This window comes from Vigna unguiculata, chromosome 9 (assembly GCF_004118075.2).
Source record: "Vigna unguiculata cultivar IT97K-499-35 chromosome 9, ASM411807v1, whole genome shotgun sequence".
Classification (NCBI taxonomy): Eukaryota; Viridiplantae; Streptophyta; class Magnoliopsida; order Fabales; family Fabaceae; genus Vigna; species Vigna unguiculata.
Window position 1 is genome coordinate 32,696,031 of NC_040287.1, and position 8,912 is coordinate 32,704,942.

General features: G+C 27.9%; 1 long non-coding RNA gene across 1 annotated transcript; it reads right to left on the reverse strand.

The window, feature by feature from the left end:
* Positions 1–1,627: 1,627 nt before the first annotated feature.
* LOC114164615 lies at positions 1,628–2,305 on the reverse strand. Its single transcript, XR_003599578.1, has 2 exons — positions 2,130–2,305; positions 1,628–2,047 (listed from the first exon to the last, which is right to left on the reverse strand). It is a non-coding gene; the product is annotated as an uncharacterized LOC114164615 (long non-coding RNA).
* Between the last annotated feature and the right edge of the window lie 6,607 nt (positions 2,306–8,912).

Sequence of the window (8,912 nt, forward strand, 5' to 3'; positions counted from 1 at the left end):
CTAACTCAACACGTTAGCTAGGTCTCAACTTTTTCCCTTCTCCCTCTCAATACTTAGCTTTTTAGGGTTAATATTTATAAGTACAGGCATGATCGCACACTAACACAAAAAAATGGTTATAATGTCTCCCAATTAACGTATGTACAAGAAAAGAAATAACGTAAAAAATATTGGTGAAGTTTTATAGTTAAATGATAAGTTTGATGTCGGTTCCTTCTAGACAGATGTAGTTTGGTGGAGGTTCCATTATTATTTATGATACCTAAGCATGTTATTCTGTTATTAATATGTTATTAATATGACCGAGTAAAAATGAGAGATCTATTTTGCGTTCTATATTAATGGGTAAGTGTTATTGAAAGTAATATTTTATGAAATATTGTTAATTATTTGATTAATTACTTGTTATTTTTCTTCCATGCATTGAAATATTAAACTTAATTTGTTAAACATGTTACAAAGTGTTATATTTGTTTCCAAAATTTTATTAGTTATAAATAAGTTCAGAACACAACAAATTCAAGTATTATATTCAAATATTAGAACTCATCCATCGCCTAGAATACAACAAATTCAAGTATTATATTCATATGTTAGAACTCATTCATCCTAAATTTATTAATTTTCGCATGTCAAAGTTAATAATTTTTGCTTGTTAATTTATGACCTTGATATGTGATTATTTTCTTTATCATATTTAGTGTAATAAGCAGGAAGATTCACGAGAAAATATGGTTATTACATCATGTTCTGGATAAAAACCATCATTCGAGCTGCAATTAGAGATAATTGGATAGAGGTAATAATATACATACCTTTCACAAATTATAAATCACATTAAACTTATTGTTAGTCATGAATAATGAAGTTGTATTATTTTTTCAGCAGTTTGAGAATCCATCACCTCTGTAACAAATGACATTATCAAGAAATAAGACATGAATGGATAGCGTATCTACTGGAACAATGGAGTTAGAACTTTGCTTGAAAACTTTCTAGGACAAAATTTTGATTATGAAACCTTGTCTTAATTGTAATTAGTTTTGACAACTTTAGTGTTAATAATTACATTTGTGTTTATAGCTTTACTTTTAACATACAATTTGTGCTAGTAAATTTTTTGAACTGTTCTAGAATATTTTATGCTTTTGAGGTATGGAAAAACTATAAATACAGACCAAACTTTTTTGTATAAAAAAAGTAGTTTTTGACGTCTAGCGCTACAATAACTAATGTCAAAGGACGTCGAACTATACCACCGTCAACATCCTTTGATGTCAGTTATTGCAACGTCAGACATCGAAAGCCATTTTACTTTTAATTGGCAATGACGTTAATTGATTGTTGGAGTTTTAAGGAATGTGTCGTTAAGGGAAGTCAATCTCTAAAACAACTGGCGTTCTTGGATTTCGGTTTACTCCCCGATGTCAATTTGACGTCACTTGATATGATGTTAGAGTTTAGTTTGACGTCAAAGGCTGAAAATACCGAACATCACAAGAACTAGCTTGCTTCGACAAGGCAATAATATGCATAATTAATGTTATGACAATTACAACATACTATTCATTAACATCTATGAAAAAATCTAAATGTTCTTAAAAGGTAGTTCATGAGAGTAGATATATAAAGATGAATCAATATCATTAAAAGATATCATGATCTCTTTGCTATTACTAAAAGTATCACATACACCTTCATCACTCTCTTGAGCATCGAAATACTTGCAAATATTCACTCTCCCGGGACTTACAAAATAAGAATAATCAAGAATATCGTAATCTCAAAGACTAAACACATACCATATTTAGCTGTCTCCAATTAAATTTGACCACAAAACTTTCCCAACAAAACTTGCAACAAATCGATTCGATAAATAAAACATATTAGTGCACTTCTAAAGTAATACATGTGTTGATTAAGTTTGTAATTTAAATTTGAAGTTATTTGCAGCACAGTATAAAGTACGGTAAAGGCGTCTGGTGTTCATTTGTTCCACCACCTTCATTTGGAAGCATGGCTACTTACTTGGGTTTCTTCCTCTAACCTGACGAAAACAAACGAACGAAAAAGTCAACGACAGACTCAAAAACCATTCTCTTCACGGATTTCCTTGGAGCTGGTATTACCGATGCATTGTTCTTGTTCCGGACCTTTGCCTCGCACATTTTACTCACTTCTGCAGCATCTCCATTCTTCCCCATGTCTTCTCATTCACAACGCACACTCTCTTTTTCTCTTTCTCTGCGATTCTATAACAACCCTATTGCTTCCTGCGTATATATAGACCACATGTTTCCTAGCTATGGGCCGACACAACATAAAAGACAAGACAGGGAAATATCATGGAAATATCAAAGCTTCTATAAGTTATAGTCTAATGTTGCTAAGTAAATTCCTATTTAATTTGAGTGGGGTCGCGACGCTGAGGTTCAATGTGAATGTGGAAAAAGTAGCAACAATCACCCTTTTCCATATTATATATTATACTACTTCAATTTAGTTTAAACAGTCCTCTTCAGAAAATTTTAGTTTAGTTAAAATATTGTTTAACGCTAAATGGAGGTTATGAATGTCTATTTCTAAGAGAATTTTAAGAAGCGTGGTCAAGTTTCATCTTACTGAAGTTGATTCTATCACAGTAAACGCGTCTTCTATTGGCCCGGTTAGAAATTGACGACATGACAACCTTTAAATTTCACCAAATAGATTCGTTGTACTCTGTTGTATATGTCTATTTGACAGAACCAAAAGTAGGATAAAATTCCGCGGAATAAATAACAAGAAAAGTGTGAGGGAATGTCTAAAATGTAGTTCTAGATCCTAATAAAGTGGTTTCTCCGAGGGAGCTGATATGCATTAGTGCAATATTATATTCCGTAAACGTTGAAACACTCAACTTGATTCCATCAAGAAAAGCTGAGCATTCTCAACATTTCAACATTTAGTTTTTTTATTTCTTCCTTTTGGTCTCGACGTACATAACATACTTCTGTTTCGTTATGAAAAAAGAAAAATTATTTTTTAATAAAGTTTTGTTAACAATCTTTTGATAATACATATGTAACAACACTTCAATAGATAAAAGAAATTTTGATGTAATTTGAAAGAGAATAGTGTGTTGTGTATTAAAAAACAAATTTTATCAAAAATAAATTTGTCAAAGTATCATAGTCTATTTTATTTTATGATTTGTAGGAATACAAGATAAAATTCCCATGTTCACTAAATGTAATTTATATTCTACTTGTTAGATGTTTCAGTAAGTCAAAATCTTCACAGAAGAGGAAAAGTACCGTTGTAATTTTATACACCGTTCGGAAGATCAATTTTTAAAATAAAATTTAAAATATGATACATAATCTAATAAATAATTGTTTTTTTTTTTTTGTAATTTTTTTCCTTTTTTTGCTTGATAAGTTTTCAATTTTGGATATTTTTTTAGTTTTTGTTCTATATTTGATTGGTTTGTGAAAATTTACAATTTTGACGATTTACATATATAATATATTTTTCTACAAATAAAATCTATAAGAAAAAATGTTAAAAGAATCTATTACTAATACTTAAAAGGTTAAAATACACATTAATCCTTATTTTCTTTAAGTTTTGTCAAATTCAGTTATCTATTACACCATCCATGTAAAAGACAATGAATGCATTTCGACATGCACACCATAGTTATAAAATTTAACCATTCATAAACTTCGATCGATGGTTCAAAACACATTTCTTGATTGCACAATGACTTACAGTGTCCCAGATAATATCTCTCTACTTCTTGATGTCCTGAATAGGGATGTCAAAAAATTCGTACCCGCGCGTATCCGCGGATAAAACCCGCAACGGGTAGAAAACGGATATTAAAAATTGATACCCGCTATCCGCGAGTACGGATATTTTTGATACCCGCATGTTAACGGAGCGGGTACGTGTATCATAGTATCCGTACCCGTGGATATCCGTACCCGCTAAACTTACCCCCTTGACATTCTTCTCTCTCCTTTCTTTGAAATTGGACATATACATCAAACCTTATATAGACAATGACTTTGATGGTATGATTATTGTCAAATGATGGAATCAAAATAAGAATACTTGGTACCTGACAATTGAGGTTTATTATTTGTTTATTTTATTTATTTTTCAGGAATCAATCGGAGAAAGTGAGTTTGTTGATCAAAGCACTAATTAAAGAATTTTTATTGTGTTGAACGTCATTTTATATTTACTTTTACAATTATTTGGAGTTGTATCAACTTGAGTTTATTTGAACTTTATTTAAAATTTATGACAATGATATGTTTTATTTTATTTTATTTGAATTTATGATTAAATATTTGTTTTTTTAAATAATTTTGCAAATACCCGCTGGTACTCGTGGATACCCGCGGATATAAAAAAATAGACGAGTACCCGCATAACGGATACCCGATAGATATGGATACAGGTATGGGACAGATATTTATCCAACGGATAGGGTATGGGGGAGCTACTACCCCTACCGTACCTGCCCGTTGATATCCCTAATCCTGAATAGCTACATTCTACAATTAGAAAGTGCTTAAGATAATTAATTAATTACAAATGTATTTTAATTTTTTTTTCATTTATCTTTTTGGTGAATACATGGTCTAACTCCATCTTCTACTTTTGTTGATTTTAGAACTTCAACATTAAATTTTTTTCATTGAATATAAATGCAAAAAATAGATTTTAGAACTTCAACATTAATTTTTTTCATTCAATATAAATGCAAAAAATATATTAATTATTTAAATATTACCAGTCTTTATATATATATATATATATATATATATATATATATATATATATATATAAAAGATACTTCAACTATTACTGCAATATGATATACTATATGTAATATTAATTAATTTACTTGTAATTTACAAAAGATATAATACTACTAGCAACATTAGAGCTAGAGAAGCTTTGTCTTAGTGAGTAAATGATCCAAAAATTTTGTGACTTCTATTTGTTATACTTTTCGTTCCTAGTTATTCCTACAATATATTCTTCCACTTGTCATTTGGATCATTTTAACCTTAGCAGATTATTATTTAATTAGAAGAGAAGTGTTAAGCCTGATATATAAATGGACTAATACACCATGCTTTCATACCTAATTCATAGTTTAATTAGAAGAAAATAAGTGCTAAGGCTACATGATATATAAATGGACCAATACACCATGCTTTCATACCATTATACTAACGTTTAAATACATATGTGTATACTTATAAAAAAAATGCAACTCATTATCATCGAAATATATATTATTTTTGTTATTTTATTATACCAACAATTTTAATTTTCAGGAAAAGATTGACATATAGAATGAATTCTTCCGTGAGAATGGTAATTTTATTTTTGTAAGTTTAGTTATAACTTATACTTATATGTTAATTGCTAACGTTTTATTTTATTAATACTCAATACACGTGTTTTTTTATTTATTGCTTGTACTTATAAATTTTCAAAATTATTTTAGATAATTAGTAACATTATTTTTCTCCGAAATATTCTAGTTATTCATATCAATTTTTTTAGGTACATTTTTAAGATTGATATAGAAAATGAATGTTTTGTAAGAATTTACAAATTCAAGTTTTTATAAGTTTAGCTAGAACTTCCATTTATAATATTAATCATTCTCATATTTAATTGCTAAATTTTTGTTTTATTAGTACTCATTATACATTTTATTTATTATTTATTGTTTACTTATACTTAATATAGTTTTCAAATATATTTTAAATATATTTTCTCTCATGAATATCCTAACTATCCATTATACTAATAATTGTTTTGAGGTACATCTTCAACATTGCCATAGAAGATGAATTTTTGTGAAAATGTCGATTTATATAAATTTATTTAAAACTGTTAGAACTTCTATTTATACATACTAATGATAGTGATGTTTAATTGCTAAAGTTTTATTTTATTAATAATTGTTATTTATTTATACTTAATGTATCTTTTTAAAGATATTTTAGATAGTTAATGACTTTCTTTCTATCATTAAAATTCTTGTTATTTTTATTGCATTATTATTATTATTATTATTATTATTATTAAATCAACATATAATAATAACTTATTTAACATTCAACTTTTCGTTACTCAAACATAATTTTTTTATAAAATAAAATGAATGTTTTTTAACATAATATATTTGACTAATTACATATTATATATTTTAATAATACTTAATTTAACAAAACATTAATGAAAATAATTATCTGCATACATATATTATTTTTTATTATTTATTTTATATTATAATATAAATATAAAACAAACAAAATTACCATTCGATTCTAAGGTATTGTGGTAGTGTCTAAATAAAGACAACTATCTTACAAACATTATTGATTTTTGTTTTATTTAATGTTGATATATTTTGGCGTAAGACGGATGATTAATCTAGAATGTCATGGAAGTACAATATGTTAAATGAGTCTGACAGATGATTATTTCATATCATTAAACAAAATCTCAATATCGATAAATAAGAGAGATCATATTTATTACAAGAATGTTGTTATATAATTGATAAGTGTACAAAGTCGAACAAGTAATAAAGTGAAAATTTTGAGTATTTTTTGTCAAGAAATTTTCAACAACTCTTACAATTCATAGGTCAACTAGACAATATTTACAAAAACAAAAATAAAACTTTTTTTTGTATTTTTATCAAACATATGGTATGCAATATATGATAAAAACTTGGTTTAATTACTCGGAACATACTCAGTTTGGTTTCAAAATGGTACCCACCGAAAAAATCTACCATTTAACCATTACTCACTAAGAATTGAACCCGTGACCTTGACGCTGATATTAATTGTTAGGATTGAGTATTTACCACTTGGTAAAAAGCTATAGTCATCATTAGTTAAACGCAACTCTTTGTACTTAAGAGTGTAACAACCCAAGCGCCATATTCAATTATGACTCGACCCACTTGGCTCTGGCAATGAAACAATTGATGTCACATGCAACAGTTATTAATAACTAAATGTTACACATCCATGTCTAACATTATACCCAACCCTCATGAATCAGGAGATAGTACTCATCAACATTATGAATACTATAGTAAGAATGAATATAAATACCCTCGACCTCAATCTACAAAATGCGTTCCTATCTTCTCTACTTTTATGTCAAGTGTCCTTCTCCAAAAAAAATTATTTGTTCTTTCTACCGCCAAATGAGTTTCCCAACACTAGACATGTTAAAGTGAGGCAATCTGACTCACACAGGTTGGTTCACCACAAGTCGGGTTAAAAATGAGTGAGTCCTTATGGTGAGCCAGAAATTTTGTAACTCGGTTTAACCCACCATAGGTTGGTGGGTTAAGTGGGTTGACTCACCAACCCACATAAAAAATATATATTTTTAAGTATTCAAATATTTGAATAATTTTTAAGTAACCCATGACAATCACAATAAAATCAAGAACTAGTGTCTTCATCATACACAACACCAATATATGATGAATAGTTTCCAAGAAAGTTTCCATATAATCCAAGATTAATATTACAAAGTTTTTGTCATGTTATTCAATAAAATATAAATGAAAAAACTATACATTTTTGTCATGCTAATTTAGAAAAATTTGTTTATAAGAAGGTTGTTTGAGTAATTTATTATAAAGATAATAATTAAATATTAAAGTATCAACTTATATAACTTAACAATCAATAATTAAACAATCAAACTATTCAAATATTATTAAGCAATATTCTAGCATTTAAAAATATGAAATTACGAACCTATATAATTAGGAGTAGTAAATAATTATAAAAAAAAATGTGAAAAAATGTTGGTGGGTTAAGTGAGTCAACCCACCCTCAATCCGTTTAACCCGTGAGTTAAGTGAGCCGAGTTGAGTTCAACCTACTTTTAAAAAAAGTTAATTTTTCTCAACCCAACCTGGTTCGAATCCGTGATGAGCCGAATTAGTTCACGAGTTGAATCCCATTTTGACATCTTTACCCAGAAGGAGTATTTATTTTTTAAAAGGGTTGGTTCTTTTTTTTACCTCTTACTAGCCTCTTATGCACTTTTGTAGTTAATTTTGTATTGGAGTAATCAACTTTATCAATATTTCTTCTTGATAATAACTCTGATAATCAAAATTTATTGATATTCTCCTTAAAAAAATCATATTTCTACCAAGATATTACATATGTAAAGCAAATAATTATCTCTTTTAATCTTATTAAATAAATCTAAAATATTTAAAAAGATAATAATAAAAAGTAAAAAAAAAAAAAAATTATAACGTGAATTATCAAATATGCTTGAAACGGGTTCTCAGTAAAACTCGATCAATCGTCTAAAATCAACCAACAATTTTTCACAAAAATAAAATTCTAATGAAGAGAAAACAAATATTTACGACGTAAAAGGCTACGAGAATAGATACAGGTCTCATTCGTATTCCCGATCTTGACGTAGTGGCCATTTCCAGGAATAATCTTATATATATTTAGTTTTTATCAAACAGGTTCTGTCTTTGATGAAAAATTCAACCACGTGTGGTGTGAAGATTAATCATATTTTAAATTGATTGGTGTTGTCAACTATGTCTAATGATTTTTCATGTTTGTCTGTAATCAAATCCTCTTTCCTTTTGACCTTTCTATTATATTAGGTTTCATCTGCAACATGTCAAGAGCTCCCTTGCTTATTTTTTCTCCATGAAAAAATATTGTTTTATATAATATTACCAGGGTATTTACTTACGAAAAACTCCATTTGCAATAATTTGAGGAGTTGTTTTTGTACTAAATTTTAAACAGAAACAAAAAATATGACGTCTTTAATAATAAGCGATTTTGATATTTGTGGTAAATAAAATCTAATTTTGTATTTTT